Source organism: Molothrus aeneus, chromosome 4 (assembly GCF_037042795.1).
Source record: "Molothrus aeneus isolate 106 chromosome 4, BPBGC_Maene_1.0, whole genome shotgun sequence".
NCBI classification, from domain to species: Eukaryota; Metazoa; Chordata; class Aves; order Passeriformes; family Icteridae; genus Molothrus; species Molothrus aeneus.
The window spans coordinates 14,881,178-14,902,570 of NC_089649.1; the positions used below are offsets into that span (position 1 = coordinate 14,881,178).

A 21,393-nucleotide genomic window follows, 5' to 3' on the forward strand; every position below is an offset into this window, starting at 1 on the left:
AAATACAAGAAATGCAAATAAAAAATTCCATGTTTTAGGCACAGTATAAGTGGGATTTCTTTAAGGAGTAAAAACCTGGGTTCGTGGGGGAACACTGACAACTTGAAATTTGACAGAACAGAAACATTCTTGTTTGTTTAAAAAAATGTTTCACTTTTATGAAGTTGACAAAGGACTGGGGTGAAAGAGAGGTGCAGGATAATCAAAATTGCATGCTGGTAAGATTAAGTGTGTACTTTGTAGGTCATTTGTTTGTATAAACAAGAATCTGTTGCTATAGCTGATGGCATTTCAAAGAGTCTTAAACCTTGAGAAGACCAACAAGAGTAAAAAAATCATGGATTTCATGCATTTCCATGGATTGAAGTGCAGTTCCTTTCTCAAAGGTCAGTTCTACCCAGGTCAGTTCTCAGGCAGCCTGATGGGAGGCGTGCTGAAGTCAACTGGAAATAGGCTGATAACTTGCACTCCGTTTTGGAGCAGAACTCAGGTGAATTCCTTTGTTCCTCGGAGGAGACATTTCAGCACTGTGTCAGAATCAGAATAATTCAAAAAAGAAAAAAAAAATTTTCGATACTTATTTTATTTTTTTTTTATTTAAGCAGTGAGGGAAATTTGTAATTAGACGTGGTTATCAAAATATATAAAAATGTGTTCTTATCTCATGTAATTGCTCTGTAATTGTGGGGGAGGGGAATCAGATTAGGGAGGCTAAGTAGTTCCAATGCTGAAGTTAATGTATTTTTGCAAATGGTGAGTCTAAGTCTGCATTCCTTGAAGTCAGTGGGAGTTTTTGTGTTTTGCAGAATTGGAGCTAGAATTTGCAAGTTCTCAGCTTTATGTAAGGAAGTTTGAGTTTTTGAGGATTTTTTTAAGAATAATTGAAACTTTTAATCAAAGGATTCATTTATGTTGAAAATATTATTTTAAGTAGGAAGTGTTAATCTTGAGGGTATAATTTATTTCTTCTTTTGTCTTTCTCTCCTACTCTCCACTATCTCTTTTAAAACTGAAATACAAAAACATTTCCATCAAGCTTAAAAATCAGTAAATTAGTAAATGTTTTTTAATGCTTAGAGATTTTTTTTGGTTTAATTTCATTTTTTTTTGTTCCTTGAGTGTGTTGTTATGAAACTCACCAGCACTTGCTGCATTTTATACCTGAAGTTAAAATATTTGTGTGGTACATTAGGAAAGCATTGACTAGCTGTAGTGATTGGGGTTTTTTGCCAATTACTACCTTTAAACTAAGATTTTGTATATGTAAAGTTACTGTTTTCCTGTCAATAACTTCATTTGGGAGGATAAGTTGTTCTTTAAAGCCGGTTGTTCTTAGTTCTTCCAAAGATAAAAAGAGCAGGCAAACACATCAAAACTTGTGCTGTAGGTTATGATGTAGATGAAGATTAGAAAGCTGAAAACCTTCTAAGTTGTGCTTCACAACCATTATGGAACTTCTGAAAAGCATGTTACTTCCAGCAAAAATGGTTTCCTTGAATTTGGTACAAGAGCAAGTATTTTTGCTGCTGTGGAAGCTGCTTCAGTTTTGTTTCCATGCTAACCAAATTTGCACTTTGTTTGACACTGTGTGTGGTGCTCTTGCTGCCGGGGAGCTGCAGCAGCTCTAATGTATGTGTAGTAGATACTGTGTCTGTGAAAGCAAAACCAGCCCTGGAAACAAAATAGTGATGGCTGCGTCCTATGAGACCTGCTTGGAAAGGTCCGTGAGAGCAAAGGAGCAAAAGCAAATCTGTTCTGTGAATGCAGAAATGGAGACACAGGAAAGTGATTTTCCTAAAACCATCCAGGGGTGACCTGCAGGTTGGTGACAGAAAGGGGATTGCCAGCTCTGTATCTATCTGTCAGATTGTATCTCTGTGTCTGCACTTCTGCTATCAGCATCCCTGATTTTTGGTGTGAAAAGTAAGTTAGTACTTGTCCTGAACTTGCCAAAAATCTAATACTTGTCACAGCAAGATGCACGTCGGACAGTGATTTTCAGATCTTTGCAGCCTTTGCTGGGATCTCTCAGAACGGGGATCTAACCTGAGACATTTAGTGAGACGCAAAGCTCATTTAAACAAGGCTGTTGCTGACTTGCAGTACTCTGAGCAATTTTACATTCTTAGCTAGGAGGGGTGGGGTGGGGGTGGTGATGGGGAAGACTGTCAAGGATTTGAAAATCACTCTTTCCAGCCCTTCCAGGACTGCAAGCAAAAGCTGCCTCTTTTATGTACTCTTAAAATTCCTCCATTCTCTCCTACTTAAGTTGCAAATTCATTTTTAGGCTAGAGCGCTCAATACCAAAGTTTAAAGATTGAATACTATTAAATTCAGGTATTTAAAAAAAAAACCAAGTAATTTTTGGGAATCGGGCACAGAAGTATGAGAATCAGCTAAAACTGCTGAAGTTGGGAGAAAAGAAAAGAACACTATTCTGAAGGCAGGATTTTTTTGGAAAATGTACTAATGCTTATGGGGATATTTAGAATGTCTCCAGACATAATATGGGCAGGGTAGGAGTGGAATAGTTGGGAATTTGCTGAAAGTTTAAAGGCTACATAATAAAACAAAGGCAGGTCACATGGATGTTCACTTCTCATAGGTGGAACCAGTGCTCCTTTTATTTCTGTTTTAAGAGTGGAAGGAGCACTCAGGCTGTGCTTATTTATAATCGTTGATCCTTAACTGTCATCCATATTCTCTGTATTTACACATGTTCTCCTTCATAATGCGGAGTAGCGATTTTCTTTGTCCTTTAACGACTTGTTTCCTCTTCCGTCATGCTTTCATTCACTTCCTTTTGGCTCTTTTATTAACTCTAGCCTGTTCTAATTCCCGCTTGTTGCTGCTTTTACCCTGTCTTTCCTTTTCTCCCCAGCCCTTAATTCCTCCCATCATTCTGTTCCTCCTTCCCTCCTGCCTTCTGCCAATGGCTCAGATGGTTTTGAGTGACCAAGATGCGGGAATATTTCATGATGCATGTGGAATGGAGCAGTTATTCCCAGAAGAGGGTTATCCCCAGAATTCAGTGCTTCTTTCAGATTTCCCCACTGCTGGCAAACATCTACCTCTGTACACTAGGAAGCCTTAGGAATAAGCCCTCAGAAGATGGGCTTCCCTGTGTCACAATCCTGTGGAAGCCCTTTAGGAAGCGGGTGCTGTGCAGCTGGAGAGGGAATGAAGCAGTAATGTACACTCATGTCATGAGGAAACAGAAACATGAACCAAACTGCTTAACCCAGCACCTTATACTTCTGCTGGAGTAACTTGATTTAGTAAGTTAAAATATCAGTGCTGTGGCTGTAGCACTGCTATTTCCTTTCCCTGCCTTCTCGACAACGACGACGCTTCAGGGTTTTTAAAAACATCTCCCAAAAGCAGGAAAGATCACGAAAAACATTCTCTTAATTGCATGCAGTTTTTAATATTCCTGGGATCTGTTTTGAAGGGTGCATTTGACAGAGAGAAACCCAGCAGCCCCACACTGAATCCTTTGTCCTTCCTGCGGGGTGAAACAGTAGATAGCTTACTGTAAGTGTGGCTGCCTGCCAACCCGTGGCGCAGATTCTTTTTTTAATACTGTAAACTGGCAAGAAATCAAGAATTGCCGTTCTTCCTTTTATTTACTTTCCCTTCTGTATTAAAGAGCTCAGTAAATAAGAGAAAGTTAAATGTTGAGTGAAGGTTTCATACTGATTAATCATTAAATAGCAAAGAGTTATCAGTTTGGGGGGGGATTTGCCCCCTTTTTTCCATTTCTCTTTGGTTGAAACTGGAAATATCAGTTGCTTCATCTGGAATAGATTATCACAGGGAAAAGTCTGTGCAGTTTGAAATGAGGACAGAGCAGAATGCATCCATCATGCATAGTTTAAAATAATCTGCAAGACTGCTTCTGATTTGATCCTTAGATGTACTTCCTCCCGATTTTCTTCAAAACTTGTGTTAATAATGAGTACTCTGTCTCTAGAAAAGGCTTTTTTGTAGAGTCTGCCCCCAGCCTCTGCTTGTAAGTATTTTCTTATTTGAACAACTAAGCTTCCTGAAATAGCTGCTGAGTTTTTTGTTTTGCTGTTATATTTAAAAGTGGTAGAGGGGTGTGGAGTTCCTTCTGCTGCTTCTCAAATCCAAGGCATGCCTTGCAAGCTACTTTGCTTTCACGTTAGAAAGGGAATCGGTGTTGCTGCTTTTCTCATGGTTGTGTCGCTAAATTATTGGCAAAATTATCCCCAAGCAAAAAAAATGATGTTGGTATTGATGTAGTGCACATTTGAGTGATTTATCTTGAGAGAAATGTATTTCTATGTGCATGATGCAGGAGGCCAAATTAAATTTAAAAATTACTGTTGCTGTTAAATACAGACCTAATGTGAAAAATTAGCCTGCAACAGATTGTTTTAAATCCCAAAGCATACTGTGGTTCATTCAGAGGTCAATCTTGCTTAAAACATATTAAACATTTAATAATATCAATGTATATCTGTTGCTGACTTGATGAACCTGCCATATAGGTCATGTATGCACAGCTTTATTAAAGGCATTGTTGAAAGAAAACACGGATTCATGTTTTGTTTCTTTTATACTTCATGGCTAATTGGAAATTAAGGTTTCTGGAAGTGATAAGGAATAGTTCTGCTTTAAAAGCAGTAGACTGTGACTGAAGAGATCTGGACTTGATCTGGCAGATTTCTTGAAATAACTTGCTTAAGTCATTAATTGTTTTGGGGGGGTTTTCTTTTGTTTGGTTGGTTTCTTTTCCCTCTGAATTCTTCATCTGTAAAATGGAGATAATCCTGTTCCCTTACCAGATGGCAGTATGTTATAGATAAATTAATGAATGTTTGTGGGACAAAGCAGTAGCACTTAATGGATTCAGCATAAGTATCCACATTAATGATTCATGTTAAAGAATGATTGAAAAACTGCATTAACTTGAAACTTGGGAGTCTGCTGTCCTAGAGGCAGAGGCTTAGTTTCCAATCTGCAATGCCCAAATGAGGGACACAAGAAATATTTATTCAGGAAATTTAGTAGTTTACAAGTTTCCTTCCTTTGGTTCCTTCCTTCCTTTAGCTAGAAAGAAATTTTTTTTCAGACTCTGCTGGAAAAGTCTGGATTTCTGAAGTAAATTCTCTTTGAATATAAAAGGAATAGGCCCATTTTTGTGGATATTGTGCAGGTGATCTGGCACAAAAATTAATGAGTAAATAAACTATTTAAAGATGATTAAATTTGAGAATGATCCAAAGAAATGAGAGCAATTTTTCTAAGCAATTATTAAAAAAACCCAACTCTCTCCTGCAAAAGCACAGAACAGAAAATATCCCGTCTCAGTTATAGCCGTCAGAAATCTTTCCCCCATTCTCCTTTTTCTTATGAATCTATATTTTGAGCTTGTTCAAGACATGTAGGAAAGTTTTCTTGCAAAATGACAGGTAGAACTATCACAAACTTGTTACTATTTTAGGGGTGTTGGATAAGATGCATAATTATCTTGAATACAGTTTCGGTTTTGCTGCCTTTTCAGTGTAGCAAGCTACAGGGAAAGTACAAATTCAATCTTCAAGGATCCTCGACCTCAAAGGGACAAATAAATAGGTAACAACTCTACTTTCACTTGTGTTTAGCAGTCTTTTTTTTTTATAAACAGGGTTGTTTATTTTATGTGTAAGTGGCATTAGTTTATTTCTGTTTTGTTATCCATACTGAGGGAAAATAAAAAAGTATCTTCACAGATACTTTTGGAGTTATAATGTGGCCGTGTGACTTGAGAGGAGTCTACTAATACGTGATTCTCCTTTGATACTGGGAGCAGATTGTCTTCAATAACTAGCAGATTTCTGTATATATTTTTAAAATGCAGGAATAAGTGCTTGATATAACTATGAAATTACTTTATTTAATAAAAACCAGTGCACTGTAGTAGCATTTCAGAGTTACCCTTGCCATGTTTGGATAGTTCGCTTGTGGATCTCAAAGGCTCGGGATTTGTGCTCCTTTAACTATATATTTGGAAGAACCAGAAAATTGTTTTATCACTTGCTTCCTACTGACATACTTGGTTCTTACAGTAAAAATTTTCCTTGGCTGTTGCAGTGCGTGCCAGGAGATTGCAGATCCTGTGTCTGTCCGTAGACTTGATACCTCAGAAACTGTCTTTTATCCGATATGCCGGTAAGGCAATTACCATGAGTTAGATGAACCCTCCACTCCAGGTTCCTTGTTATGGGTCAGGCCAGAGCAAGACCTTTTCTGGTCAGGGAGCCAGTCTGTGAATTAATGTCAGTGAGAATTACGGGTAAAATCCCCAGCCATGGCTGGTGTCCAAAATTGGTAGCAAGACTGGTAATTTAAATGTCTGACGCTCCTGGACAAAAGTAAGCTGCTTGTGTCTCGCTCTTTCTCTCATCCTAACAAGACCACTTTGGATTTGTCCGAGTAAAACCAAGAGAATAAGTTTGAGGAGGAGAAAAAAGTGTGTCTTCCTCCTTCACTTCAGTAACTTCGTGTTTGTCCATGTTTTTTTCCCCAGCTCCTTAAACCGGAGGAAGAATGTCCCACTGATCGTCTCTCAGCAGGTCACGGCATAAGCTGCTCCCTGTTTTATCCCTCTGATGAGGCCATATACCACTTGCTGCATTCACTCTTTCCTTTGCCAGGTCACGTTTGATTTTCTCCTCTTGAACAGGGCTCAGAACAGCCCCAGTCCTGGCCAGCTCCTCAGTCCCTTTCCAGAGCTGGGGGCTGCTGGGCAGAGCGACACTTGCAGCCCCGTGACCTCCATGGCCGCCTCATCTCCGCTGTGGCACCTGCAGCAGTATCGGCCACAAAGGGATTTTCTTTATTGCATTAAGCTTGCAGAGAGAAGATTTAGTAGGTGTGTCATAGTGCCATTAGCCTCCTGTGACCCAGTGTCTCAGCAAATCCTGCCATGGCTGTGTAGAATTTGTTTTAGTTTGAGCAAATTTGTCTTCATTAGAGCCATTTTGAGGGAAACTGTTCTCTCTACCCATGGACCCATCTTCTTAATTCTAGGTAGCCGGACCTACTGCTGGTATTTGAATCATTATGCCAGTCTTGAGTAACATCCCATCTGGCAATGGGAAACTCAAAAATACAATTAATTGAGTTTCCTTATGGTTGTGAAACCCTTTTTAACAAACTTTCACACAGAAACAGAAGTTTTATGCTTGTGGTAATAATGTTCATAAAAAAATGTTTTGGTGTGCTTAGTGCAAAATAACATTTCAAATTTTGGAGGACAACCACAAAATCTATTAAAAAAATAAATGTTGGCAGACACATAGGCAAAGGAAATCTATCAAAGGTTGTTGATGTTTGTCTGCAGTGCGGACCAGTTAACAAATTCTTTCCCTACACGAATGAGCAGCATCTCGTCACAACACTTCAGAATCTTTAAATAACTTAAAGGGTCTTTTCTTTGATGTGAAGTTCACTGTGCAACACCTTGGTGCCAGGGAGGATAGTTAATTTTTGTCTTTATTAGGGGTGTGGCCTGATTTAATACCACTTGAGCATTGAGTACCTGTTGTACGTGAGCCACCTTCAGCTGGGCCATGTTCAAAATGAAGAACAGAAAATATTTTACCATCCTTCAGATCCTAAATGGAGCTCTGCTGAAATGTCATTTGAAAAGCTGGAAGAGCTGAGCCTAGCTTGGGAAAATAGTAAACGAAATAGGATTTTTAGGTGAGGTACAAGTAAGATTTACCTGTACAAGTAGAAAAGTGAGACCTGCTAGTTTAGACCAGCAGGTTGCCTCTTGCTGAATTCCGGTCTGTGTCTTTTGGTGTGAAAATCCCTGTTTCAGCTCTGACTGCAGGGTATTTTTTGGGGGGGAATTGCTCAGTCATGGAGTCATACATAGAATGGTTTGGGTTGGAGGCAACTTTAAAGGTCATCTAGTCCTCTGCCTCTGTCCTCTGGGCAGGGACACCTTCCACTGACCAGGTTGTTCAAACCTGGCCATGAGCACTGCCATGGATGGGGCATTCCCAACTCTCTGGGCAACCTGTGCCAGTGCCTCACCACACTCGTCACAAAGATTTTTTTCCTAATATATCATGCCTGTGTTATTGGATTCTAAACAAATATACGGGAGAGCTTTCTAGTTTCTTTGGAAAAATGATCAGAGGAAGGAATATCAATGTTTTGGATAGATGGATGCACTGCAGTAATACCTGCTGCCCATTACAGAGGTCTGAGGTCCAGCCACTGTCTTTGCTTTAAGGCGTTCATAGCCTTGACATGCATTAGCTATTGGATAAAATGTTAACCTTAAGTGAAAGGATGTACTGCTAGCATAACTTTAAATTGCCAGATATGGGAAGGATTTTAGACCTGTTTCCAGCTTTTTTTTTTTCTTTTCTTATAGCAAATGTAAAAAGCTTTCCAGTTAGCTTGACAGTTTTGGGGAGGAGTCTTGCCCTGAAGTTTTTATGCTCCTTGTATGTTGCTTAGGAAGAATAAGTGCATAATTTTTTATCTGTGAATGCCTGTTGATGGAATTTAATGCTGTTTAACTAACATATCAAAGGGTCAAATAATTTTGTGAATTGTTAAGTATCATTTCATCTTTAGTACAGTGACTGTGGTCCCTGGGGTTGAAGAACAGTGATTGTTATGATTCTTTTACCATCTGGCTCTGTGACAAGAATACCCAATCTTGTGTTGCTCTACATGATGAAAAAATAGATAAATAAATAGGATTTATGAGTTTTCTTTACAAGGCTTTTCCACAGGGCAATTGATTTTATTTTGGTCTGTACAAGACAGACCAAGACAAGAAAAAAAAAATTGTATTTCTCTCTTGCTTTCCCAGGTCTGGTGTAAATGAAAGATGACTGATATGTACATACAGATCTTTAAAAATGCCTTAGCAATTTTTCTTCGGCTTTCTGAAGAGAGGATTCTATATTGTTAATTCGGAAGAAGGAAATTTTTTTTTTCAGTAATTTTGAATGCCCTTGAGCCCTCTTATGCAGAACTCTGTAATTCTTCATGACAAGCACCCTGCACAAGGCTTTTTGGGGTGGGAACCTTCCTTTTTAATTAGGTTGCAGATAAATGTTCAGCTTAGTCATGTTAACGGTGGAAGCTTCTTCAGTGACTTTTCCCATCAATTGTATACTTTATGTCAAGGTCAAAAGTATCACTGTTCTTCAAAAATTATCTCATAACCTTTTTTTTGTTTAAGGAAGCAGTAGTCTCCTTTGGAAGAGTCTTATACAAAATACTAAACTGGTAGCATCAGAAATTCAAGATAAATCAAAAGGCTTTTTGTAAACGTGAAGACATTCCATTTAATACTAAGCTGTTTTCCCTTTTTCATGATAAGGCAAATGCAAAATTAAGTAGCAAGTCAAGATCAGACACATTTTGAAGGTTTGTTTGTTCTTAAAGTGTATTCCTCTTCCTAGGAGAATATACTTCAGGTAAATATTGGATCTGTCTGTAAACTGGAAAATCAACTTCTCATCTTACTTAAAAGGTGCCTTTGTAGTAAGGGCAATATAATATCATTAAAATAGTGTTTTGCATGTAGAGAAATGCAATGTCATGGTATATTTAACTACTTTGTAAGAGCCAAGCTGTTGTGATGAGAAAATTTCAATAAAGTTTCTAATATTAAAATATATTTTGCAAGTCTATAACCTTCTTTGGCATTTGTCAGTTGGAATTATATACTGGTTGTCTTCTTGAAAGAAGGCTTAGAACTGTGTCCTTAATAATTTTCAAAATATGAATATAATTATAGGTTTCTCATTATAACAAAAGTACCAGTTGTGTTTTCTTAGTGTAGAGATGGTTAAAAGCTGGTATATTGGTCATCACAGATCAACATATATATATATATATGTATATATATATATATATATTTGTGAGGTAAAAAGTAGATGTTTGTTGCATGAAAGATAACCAAGATTTAAAAATTCCTTAGAAATGTGCAGGTGAAAGTTTCCTCACGTGTAAAGCCTAATGCCTAAAGGCCTAATTCTGTAGTTGTACCCAGAGAGCACTGAGCAGAGTGGGATGTAGCTGAGAAGATGCTTTAGGACCCATCCTGTAGCAACACCCGGCTCAGTCTCAGTCACCCTTCAGGGCATGGCATATCCTGAAGGGCAGCTGCTGCCTGCATGAGGGTCACTGGTTCAGGAGAGTGGTCAGACTTGCAGGGCAAGGGTGTGTTGCATGGGGCACAGGTGTATCTGCATGAGCGTTTTGGTGTGGGTTAGGAGTGTTCTCCTGAAGCAAGTCCGCTCATTGTCCCTGCTTCCTGCCGACGTGCGCGCCTCGCCGAGCAGGGTCCGAGCGCGTGGGCGGGTTTCATTTTGGGTGCTGCTAAGCCAGAAGATGTTTCCACCTGGGAATACCCATTCAGTCAGCAGGACCAGTCTGGTTCTAGCTGAAAGTGAAACCATCTGGTGGAAGTGTGGACACTTGTCCTCGAGATCAAGCCCTGAGGAGCTGTGCTACTGGCTGTTGTCACAGCCTGACTGCTGTCACTGTCCCTGTCTCGGCCAGGGACTAACAGCAGGTGCCTAGGGAAGACAGTAAAAGTGCAAGCATGGAGTAGTGCTTTCCCAATATATTTTCCCAGCTTTCAGCAATCTGAATCTCACAAACTTCCTGAAGCAGAGATGGTATCTTTGGTTTAATAGCCTGTGATAGATTTTTCTTCCATTAGTTTGTCTTATTGTTTTGTAAACCGTGTGCGTTTTTATCATCCACAATATCCTGTGCAATGAGTCCTAAGGTAGAACAATGTATGTGTTGAGAAGTACCTTCTTTTTGTTTATTTTGAACTTATTACCTGAACATTTCATTTGATGCTCCTTTGTTCTTATCTTGTAAGAGACAAATGATTCTTTATCCACTGCCTTTATGGTGCTCCATTTATCACGGATCTCTTTGATACTACCTTGATTGTTTGTCTTCCAGGCTGGAAAAATCCATGTCTATTTAGTTCCTTGATCAGAACCCATTTCATACCTTTGATCATCCTTGTTCTCCTCTCTGCCTTTCCTTCCTCTGCTTTGTGTTTCTGAGACTGGAGGACTGCATGCAAGCTAGAAAATGTATTAATTGTGCAGTGTCTGTTGTTTAAATGCTGGCTTGAGGGTGTGTTCTGTGGTGGTCTAAATTTCCCATAATTTTTAACAGTATTTGCTTTTTTATTTGACTGCTGAAAGTAATCCATCAGCTTTTTTAAAGGTCCCCATTGAACACAGGATCTTTCCCTGTAGTGGTAACAGCTAACCCAGAGCCCATACTGTACTCATAGGGTTGGGGTTGTTTTACTCCCCACCACTCCGTACAATTCTTTATACCTGCCAACACTAAGGTTTGTCTTCCATTTTACAATTTAGTCTTTTGCTATGTAAGATCAGTTGCAGTTCTCTCAGTAAGCCTCCATTTGTATTGCTGTGAGCGACTTGGTATCAGTAGAGTACTCTTTCTGCACACCATTCTTCCCTCTTCTTCAACCCTTTTATCCAGCTGTGTCCTACAAAACTCCTGTGGAACACTGGTAGTGACCTATTTTCATGGAGAAACTGAATGTTTAATGCCATCTTTTCTTTCCCATCTTTTAACAACTTATGTCTTTGTTTGGAGATCAAACGAGTGGATTGATCTGGTCATGTTTGTCCTCACATACAACGATTCTCTAGCAATGCTAGTGGATTTATGAGGCAATTGTTCAAATGCCATGTGGACTCTTCCCTAGCACGTGGTATCTAGCTCTCTGTTCTTTGTAACAGTTCCTATCAATTTGCTCAATGCTTATGTCAAATTAATTGTTTTGTAGTTTTCAGGATCCTCCTGAGAGGCCTGTTAGGAGCTTAGCAATGTGTTTGCTATCTCACACTTCTCTGGTACAGAGATGGGTCTAAATAAGATTAACATGAGCAGTAATAGCTCAGCTGTGTGTACGTGAGTTCCTGCTAAAGTTGAGGGAGCACCATCTCACACTTGTGCTCTGTTACCGTTTGTTTTGGCCGTATTTCTCTGCTGACCTCTATCACTGATGCTTAAATTTCAGGCTGATTCTCAACCCAGAGACAAAAAAACCTACTTCAGTCAGAGGATCATCTACCTAACTTCTTCCATAGCAAGCACAGAGGGAAGACATCTTTTAGTTTTGTTGTTGTTTGTGGTTTTCTTGGTTTGGTTTAGTCCTATTTCTTCTTCAGCCTATTTAGCTCTATGTAGATTTATAGGCAGATCTGTGCCAGGGTTTCTTTTCAGACAGAGATGGGTTACGTTATCCAGAGACAGAAGGGATACTCCTTTCTTTGGGAGAATCCATTAGCTTTCTGTTCCCTTTAACCCCAGGCAGCAAGAAAGGACCAGTGCAGAACTCAAGCCTAAGTCCCTGAACCTCCTTCAGTGATGCACTAGTTACTTGGAGAAACTTGATAAACTTTTTGAGTTGTGTGGGCATTTTTTTTGTTATTCATTGCTGTTCGATTTGAGTGAATTGTTTGGGGTTTTTTTCAGTGGTTGTGCTTGATTGGTTTTTTGGGGTAGTTTTCTTGGTTTTGTTTTGTTTTAATTCTCTTTAATATTTCCCCTAAAGACAGCTAAGAAACTAAACATGTCAGTTATCTTAGTGCAACTTTATGATTTTATAATTAAAGTCACAATGGCAGGAAATGCAGAAGTTTAGGTTTCATTAGCAATATTGGCCACATATGGACTGTTTTGACTTCCTGCCTTTCATAATCAATTCTTATTTACGTACTTTGTGACCTACATTAAGAACTAAGAGTCTGGCAAAACGTGATGATTTTTACCCTAATGATGCTCCTGGGAAGTTGTGGGGAACATAAATTTTTTGGTTAAGAATTTAGTGCAAGAAGTTCAAGTGGTTTACTGTATTTTGTGTATGAAGCTTATGGAACTTGGGAGTGAATGCAGACTTCTGAGTCCTACCCCAAGGTTAACATGCTTGATTTTGTTTCCAGTAATATTTAGTGACTTTGCTGAGATTCTCTGTAAGAAAACTCCCTATAAGCAAGGGAGAATGAAGAGGAGAATAAAGGTGTTTGGATTATGAATAATTGTCCAAGAGCCCTGAAGTTTGAGGAAAGGGTGGGTACTTCAAATTCTCTGGAAGAAAACAGTGTGGGCATGTCTTGAGAAAGGTCAAAATTATCTCTTGGGAGACAGCAGGTGACTTACATGTAACTGTGGAGCTCTGTCAAGGGGATCAGGTAAAAATGTGCTGCTCTGTTATACACAAGGTCATTTCAAACTACGCTAATAAGTTAGAGATCATACACTGCAGGAAAGCAGGATATGAGATCCCTTAATGTGTTCTGTGTGTTAAAACACTAGGCATGAACAAAAAGGGAGGGCAAATAAATGGGTTTGAAGCACATTTTTGGTTTTGTTTTCAGCTGGTTCATTTAGAGGAGGCTTGTTGGGAATCTGCATGATGGGAATTTGAGTTGTATTGCTCTTCACTAACACAGCTGACAGGGCAGAAGAACCTGAAAGTGCAGAGGTTTGTGACAAACCTATAGCTGAAGAATGAGGCAGAGGATCAGTTGAAGACTGGCTTTGAGCCTGAAATCTTTGAAGGTCAGAGGCTGTGCAAGAACTAAGGTTAACTTCACCAAGACTACTAGAATTTATGAGGGTTGGACACAAGGCAACAGTTGGAGAAAGTGAAGTTGCAGGTTGCAGACCAAGGATCTTGGCAGGTACTTATGAGGAAGGTGTTTGTGCTGTGGGCATGAGGCATGAATGTACTTTTCAGCCTAGACAAGAGAAGTGCTGGTCCTTCAGGAGGTGCTTGCAGACGTGCACAGCTATTTGAAGTCTCAGAAATCAATTTAACATTTTAATTTTTGTTTAGTTAATAGGTAATTTCTGCACTGTGTCAGTGTCGATGGTTAATTATTTGCACATTTCATTAGGAGAGCAAAAGGAGATTGTGCCTGGTCCTTGGCGTGATCTGGTTGGTGTTGGCTGTCATGCTGTGCTGAAGTCAGAATTGCTTTTCTGCTTTAATATATTGTTAATACTGCATGTGGTTCTGTCGTGGCCAGGACGTTCAAGTCACTGTGGGATTTTTGTTTCATTTTTAGTTGTCCCATAGTTGTAACTCAGCAGTGAGTATATGTTCCACAGAGCCATTCTTTTTCTGTCGTCTGTCATTTTCAAGTAACCTCAAGTGTCACTCCTTTATATTATGAATGGTATATATTTCCAGTTGTGATGTAATGGTTTGGCTAGTGGCTGAGATAATGAGCTGAAGGACTTGAGCTGATGATCTCATCTTTCAGCCTGCCAGACTCTAAATTTTTTTGCTAATCACTGCTCATAATGAATACTCACTTACCTAGAATATTTCTTGATACTTCAAAAGTTTTCATATCAAGCATGGGGTGAATTTAATAATGAATCAAATGGGACTTTATATTATTTGAAAGAATTTTTGGTACCTTTTTAAGGTAGATTATTTTTCTGATTTCTACTGTACTGATACCTCCCTTGTTCCCTCCATGGCTTTAGAGAATTCTTGAGCAGTGAAGACCAGACATAGTGTTTGATGAGGTAAAAAAAGGATTTTTTTCTGAGCAGAGTTTACATCTGATTATGCAGAGCCTCTGAGTGCACTAAAAGTGCCGTATGGCATGTTTCATAAAACTAATATTTTAGTAAAGGAGGATCTCATATGACATTGCTTTTCATCATTGCTGCAAAACACGGACATTCCTCCTTGGGTGGGAGCCACAGTACACGGATTTGTGAAATGAATGTTTATAAAACCAGAGTTTTTGGGTACTTGTGGGGTGGTTTTTTTTTTGCTCATATTTATTTTTCTGGAGTTGATTGGATCAAATTGATTTAACTCTGCATGTGATATGTGGATTTTTAGGTATATTAAAGGTCTGTATTCATCCCGGGGTGGATTTTTGACTGAGGCATCCAAGTTCGCAATGCAGCTGCTGTGGTCTGCATCTGTAACCCATTGAAGCAGGGAGGTGCTGCTAGAGGGTAATTTGCAGGTGCCTTTGTTTCTGTTCTCAGTGCACAGATAACGAAGAGGAGAGCAAATATCTTCCCTTCTTTTCTAATTCTGAAGTGCTGTCATCTTTTCAGCAGTGGGGTTTGGCATCCTACCTCCAGAGAGGCTTGCTCAGTCACAGCCTAGTCTGTGTAGGATGCTGTTCTCATACTGTTGTTTTTTCTTCTTAGAGCTTTGATAATATGACTGTCAGGTTGGCATCTTGCTCTGTTTTGTATCTACAACCAGCAGAGCTTCATTTTTGCATCTCTGTCATGTACTAATGAACTGAGTCTTGAATTCTGCTGTTGCTCCTTGAAAACTAAGTGCCAAATTTGTTTCCACACAAAGCTCCTTCACTCAAGATGTGAAGTAGATTCAGATGTGCTAGCAAATACACTTTGTGAAGTTTGTCTTTCCCTGCTTTCTGGCTACTGATGGAAAAATTTGATTGCAAACCACTTTCTGACTGTGCAGACTTCATCCATACAGGGGCTTGGAAGAGTAATTAGGTGACTTTTTATCATCAATAAATAATTCCCGTAGCATATGGCACTTGGAAATTTTAAACACCGATAAAATACAAACTTCCAGAAGGTGCCAATATAGAGAGAGATGTTAACTTCCAAGCAATTTTGCTGTTGCATTAGTTCAGAAATTGTAATATTGTAATATTCAGGAAAGATGTCTCAAATAACTGTATGTTACCAATTGCTTTGTTTGCAGCACGCTCTACAAACTGGGCCACGTAACATTTGTAGAGGGACTGGACTTCCTGAATTTTGCTGCTCTTTCTAAAAATGAATATTGAAAATATGTTAAAGGAGTTTGCAAGTAGCCTTGCTGTCATCAAGGGCCAGGTCTGGTGGCAGTCCATGGGGCTTTTAGATCCGACTCTGGAGGGGATGATATCGTTCAAGATTGGTTGTTTAAGGTGTTGTTGGAAGAGCAGGGCGACAGAGCACAGAATGATTCTTTGAGAACTGAGTTGTTGGTCCACATCAGGTGCTACGTCCTCAATGCTGCTTCAGTACTTCATTGGAAACCAAGTGCTGATCTGTTGGGATACAGCAGATTGCCTGTTTTTACCTCGTTACGCATACGCTACTTATATTTGTTTTAGCTAAATTAGCAGATGAGTTTAGCCTGCCCTTTGAAGTCACCCCCCACCTAGACATACTCCCAGTTAATTGAGAGATGCAAGGGTGGAGTAATTCTCTCCTTACGCTGCTTGTGCTTCTGACTGATTACATTTCTGTAATTATTTACAATTATGTGAAAATTGAACAGTGTGAGAGGCCTCATCTCTCTTAATACAGTCAGTGCATCGGGCACAGGAACCAGCCATAAGGCAATTATTCAGCTCTTGGATGAAGAACTGTGATTTCTCTTCCTAGATCTCAGTACCAGGGGTGTGAATGAATATGCCATAATGGAAGTGCAAAAGTTTGCCTCTTGGCTTGCAGCTGATGAGGTTTTAATGTAGCCCTTTGACAGGCAGAGGAACAGAAAGCTTTATAATTTTGACAATAAACTTTTATCAGATTTTATAAAAGGGGTGGCAGGACAGGGTTACCTCTAGTAGGAGGGAACTGGGCTTGGTTACTTGAAAGGTCTCTCCCAGTCATTTATCTTCTGTTTCTGGCTAGAGGAGAAAGATGACCTGACTTCGTGAGGGAGGTTTGTGTTGTCAACAGAGAGGCCTCTGAAAGGGAGTTCTTCTTTTGCAGAAAAAAAATTGAAGGTTTTCCACAATTCCCTGTCTGCTCAATATTAATATTCACTTGATATAATAAAGTAATTTTCATTATTTTATGGGGGAAAATTATTTTTCCAAATATTTGTAAAGGTCATTTGCCATTTAATTATCCACATAATCTACTTACATTAGTCTGTAACTCACAGTCCCAATAAATAGTCAGTCAAGAAAGATTTGCCAGTGGAGAGAAGGAGCACTGAAGTGATAAAAAATATCTGAGCCAGCTAATAGCCAGTAGAAATAAAGCTTTTCTGCACCTTATTTAAATAACATAGAGTTTGAGACTTTTAACATAAACTATTCTATCTTATTTATTTTCCAAGGATTTGTATTTGCTCCTGGATTTTCTTCTCTTATAGGTCATTGAAAGTTCCTTAGAAGTATTTTTAGGTTTGCTATGCTTAATTCAGATATAAATCTCAATGGGGAAAAATGGTGCTTCTGCTATAGTAGTGATATCCCCCAAAAATGGGAGCTTTGTTACTGACCTGAAGGGGCAGTAATTTTATTAATCAGTTTATTATAGTTCACACATTCGCTTCTTATTTCATTTACAGGGATCAATTAGGAGCTGAATTTTGTCCTGAAATAAAAAAATAAAATATTTTGAGTGCTCCTAGGTGCCACTTTGTTTGTTTTTGTTAAGTGTATATATACATTCACATATATTTTATAGCAATTTAGATAATTTCATAAATAAAAGATAAAGACACATTTCAAATTAAGTAAAAATTCAAATGATTTAAAACAGTAATACATTTAAGAGTAGTGAATAAACAGTTGTATTTGTCAAGTAAAGGGAGAATATATGATGTGATACTGCTGTGTATGTAAAAGATATCTTAAAATTTCCAAGTCACATTTGCAATGTTTTGATTTAAGTGGAAGGTCAAATGAGTTTTACAAGGAAAAGTTCATAGTACTTACTGAAATATTGATCTTGAAATGGAATGCATTTGTTTAGTTTGTAATACCCGTTCTTTATTCCACTAAATATTATACTTAAAAGTATAAAATGCAAATGTATTAAGAAAGCACACTGTCAAAATGGTAGGAAATATTGCTATTTGGGTAAACTAAGAAAATATTAGCATTCTCCACTTGCCAAACATCACCCTTTTACCCAAAAAGATGAAAACATACTATCTGAGTCATTGTACTGCAGTTGCTAATATAATATTTTTCATTAAAAGTGCTTAGCAGTGAATGCAGGAGCTATGAAAGTTTTTACCAAGAATATCACATAAGGGTTAATGAGATTATGGATAAAATTTAGTTCATAATGCTCTTTCTATAATAAAGATACCCTTTGATATGAATAAAGATACCCTTTGATATGAGAAAAAAATAACTGAAGATTAATCTTGAACTTCATCTGAATAAAAATGCAGCTTTGCTCCTTATCACATTGGTAAAAGCTTTTTAACAGAATCCAACTTCTTTTTTTTTCCCTTCACATAGCAAAGGGAGCTTAGGATATACTTGGAGACTGAATTAATTTTTCATGGCAAAAGCTAAAGTCAAAATAAATGTTTGAAAAAATGATGACCAACAAACATTCTTAGGTTCTGTATGAGATGTTTCAGGGTATATTGTTTTGTTTTGAGTTCAGGTTTTGCCGTAGCCGAGTCTTGTCTCTTCTAAGTCATATTCGCTCTTACTTACTGACTGATGAAACACATAAAAGCTCAATATGCTTCCACACTTGCTGGCAAAATTAGAGAAGTCTTTGGCCAGAGTCTGAGCCCCAGCTGTTAAGTTGTATCTAAACTCATTGGAGGAAAAAAAATGGAGGTCAGTTTTCAAAATACAACTAACCCATAAATAAGCTGATTAGTTATTTGTCTTTTAACCTTTTGAAGTAGACACACATTTTTTAGAGGACTGGCTTCTTAGGAACTCTTCTTAAAACTTACTTGGCAATATAAAGATGTAGAAAGCCACTAATTGTATTTTATGGCTGCATTAAATACTTCACTTGCAAAAAACCACAGAGATAAAATACCAACTGAGAGTAATGTTTTCATGTCATTTAGTCCCCACATGTATGTAGGCATACAGATACTGCTGTTTTGCTGGCTAGTATTTCTAATGTGCTTTTCAAAATGGAATATAAATACTGGAGTATTTTCATTTTTCATGCTGTTTCCTGTGTCTAATCCCATGGGATGTGATGTAGAACCGCTAGTAAAGTTTGTTTGTTTTTGTAGGCTTGGGGGGGGTAGGTAGGTGGGGGTTAGTTGCATTTCCTTAAGCATTGTTAACTATGTGTTTAAATGTTGGAACTTGGGCCAAGAAATTCCACCTCATAATTACATTTGTGGTTTAGTAGCAGAAAATAATACCACTGCCTTTATTACCAGATAGAGGAGAACACGCAAAACAACCCCCCTGTCACTTTGTGAAGCACAGACCTCAGGGATAAAGATCTGGTTTGGATACAAAAATCACATTCCTAAGCTTATTTTCAGATTAATAAAGTAATTTTATAAAATGTTGTTTGAAATATCTTAATTCTGGGTTATATAGTATTATGTTAGACTAGTAATAATGAGAAGGAGGATGTATTGCAGTAGGTCAAGTTGTTGACTTTCAGGTTAGTTCTTTTCTATTTAGACAAAAAGTAGCGTCATTGCAAATGCTGCAAAATGTGTGTTCAGAGTAGTACTCTTGCAGCCTGATACTTATACTATATATTGAAACAAGGGTTATTTTTCCTTTATTTCTTTGCCTTTAATTTCTGGACATAGTAATTCATTACACTCTGTGTCTCTGGCTTAGCAGCTGTAGGGAACACAGAAAATCAAGCTACCAAAAGAAGTTTTCCGGCATTTAATGTGTTAGCAGCTGCCACACCACATTCAGTAGGAGCCTCCCAGCTGTTGTGTCAGAGGGGGAGCTCCCAGAGATATTGTGATCTCACTTACCTAAAAGTCAGAATTCTCATTCTGGAGCCAGCAAAGGTTATGCAATGTAATAAAATACAGAGAGCCGTACCAAAGCAAGAAGTTAAATAATCCCCTAGTATATATTGGTTGCACAAGTGGACTATTTGTGGATGGAGCAGCTCCATCCATGGGGATCTGAGGGAATTAGTAGCCATTCCTAATTCTACAAACCAAAACCAAAACCTACAAAGGAGAAGGGATCTTTCTGTCCCAGTGGGGTCCCATTGCAAGAGCCCAAGATGCAGGAGGAGCCCAATGTTCATGGAAAGAGCAGATCATCAGTTCTGCACACAGATTTATTTTACTGAGCTTGTCTGATGAGCTCATTTCAGGTAGGACAGTTCCCTCTTCTGTCCAGGCCTTGATTAGATTGTAGAAAGTATTGATTAGATACTTTTAAAGTATCTGTTAGAAACTAAATATTCATGGCCTTGTGCTAGTGTTACTTGTGTTAACATGTGAAAAAATGATTCTTCACATATGTCTCCAGGAGAATTAATGAAAAAAGAGGATGAACTTAATTCATCCTATATTCATTAATGGTTTTAGGATTATGTTGTTCTCATACCTCAGGTAGGTCTTCACTTTTTTGTTGATACAGCAACAGTCTTTATCACAATTGATAATGTCCAAGGATGGACTCTTAAGATCTAGATTTTCAAAGTATCCAGACACTTGCAGATGACAACAGTCCTGGTCAAATTTTTTAAGGTACATAAGCAGAGTGGATGGGCTTATGAGCAGTTAGGTCTCTAGCCCACTTAAAATTTTTCATTCCCTATATATGCATTTTAAGGTACTGAAAAAACTTGAAAATCCAGCCCTAGAGGCCACATAGAAGCACATTAAACTTTTGAACCAATATTTGTTACGTATTTTACTTTTAGCAGGGAGCAGTGTCTTTGTACCTTCTGAACTGTTTGGTCTTGCATTGGGAGATGGGCTAGATTAATCTCTCTCCATGTGAAATGTATTTTTATAACACCAAGGTGAATTTACTTGGGAAAGCACAAGTTGTTGTAGGATTTGAGGCATAGTTTACCCCAGTCTGGGCTTAATTCAGCATGTAATTAAACACATCTTTAACTTAAAGCATATGAATAGTTCTAATTAAATTAATGGCTCTCAGGGCAGTTCTGAGTGCATGATTCTGCCTGCCTGAAACAGACTGTGGGATTAGGACCTTCATTTAAAGGGTGTGCTTTACGGAGTGCCAGAGTTCATCCCTGCCCTTACTAGAAACATTAGACTATTGTAGCATCTGAGAATTAATATTATTGTTACAGAAAAAGATAAATACCAGTTTTTGTAGCTTTTCTGAAGTCTTTCACCTATTGGTTTATACAGAGGTTTGGAAAAACAGCACTGATAAGTAATAACGAATGTGGTTTTGTGGTTTCCAGTCTGCCACATCAATGCTCTGCAAATGAGTTTGGTTTGCAGCAGGCACTGCATATTGTAAGCTGTTTCTGAGGCAATATTTAAATATACTTCCCTGGCAGCATAGAAATATAAATAAACATGCGGTGTTAACTTGTAATATTATTAATCTGAGTGAACTTCAAAAGCAGCTTACCAAAACTGCAACATTATTTTTGTTGGATTTCAAAGGAGATGTGCTGTACAGATAGCAATGTTTTATC

At 38.3% G+C, this 21,393-nt stretch overlaps 1 protein-coding gene across 4 annotated transcripts in view; it reads left to right on the plus strand.

The window, feature by feature from the left end:
• Window positions 1–21,393, plus strand: part of NR3C2 (nuclear receptor subfamily 3 group C member 2) — a 190,447-nt gene that overhangs the window by 33,930 nt on the left and 135,124 nt on the right. The window lies entirely within an intron of this gene.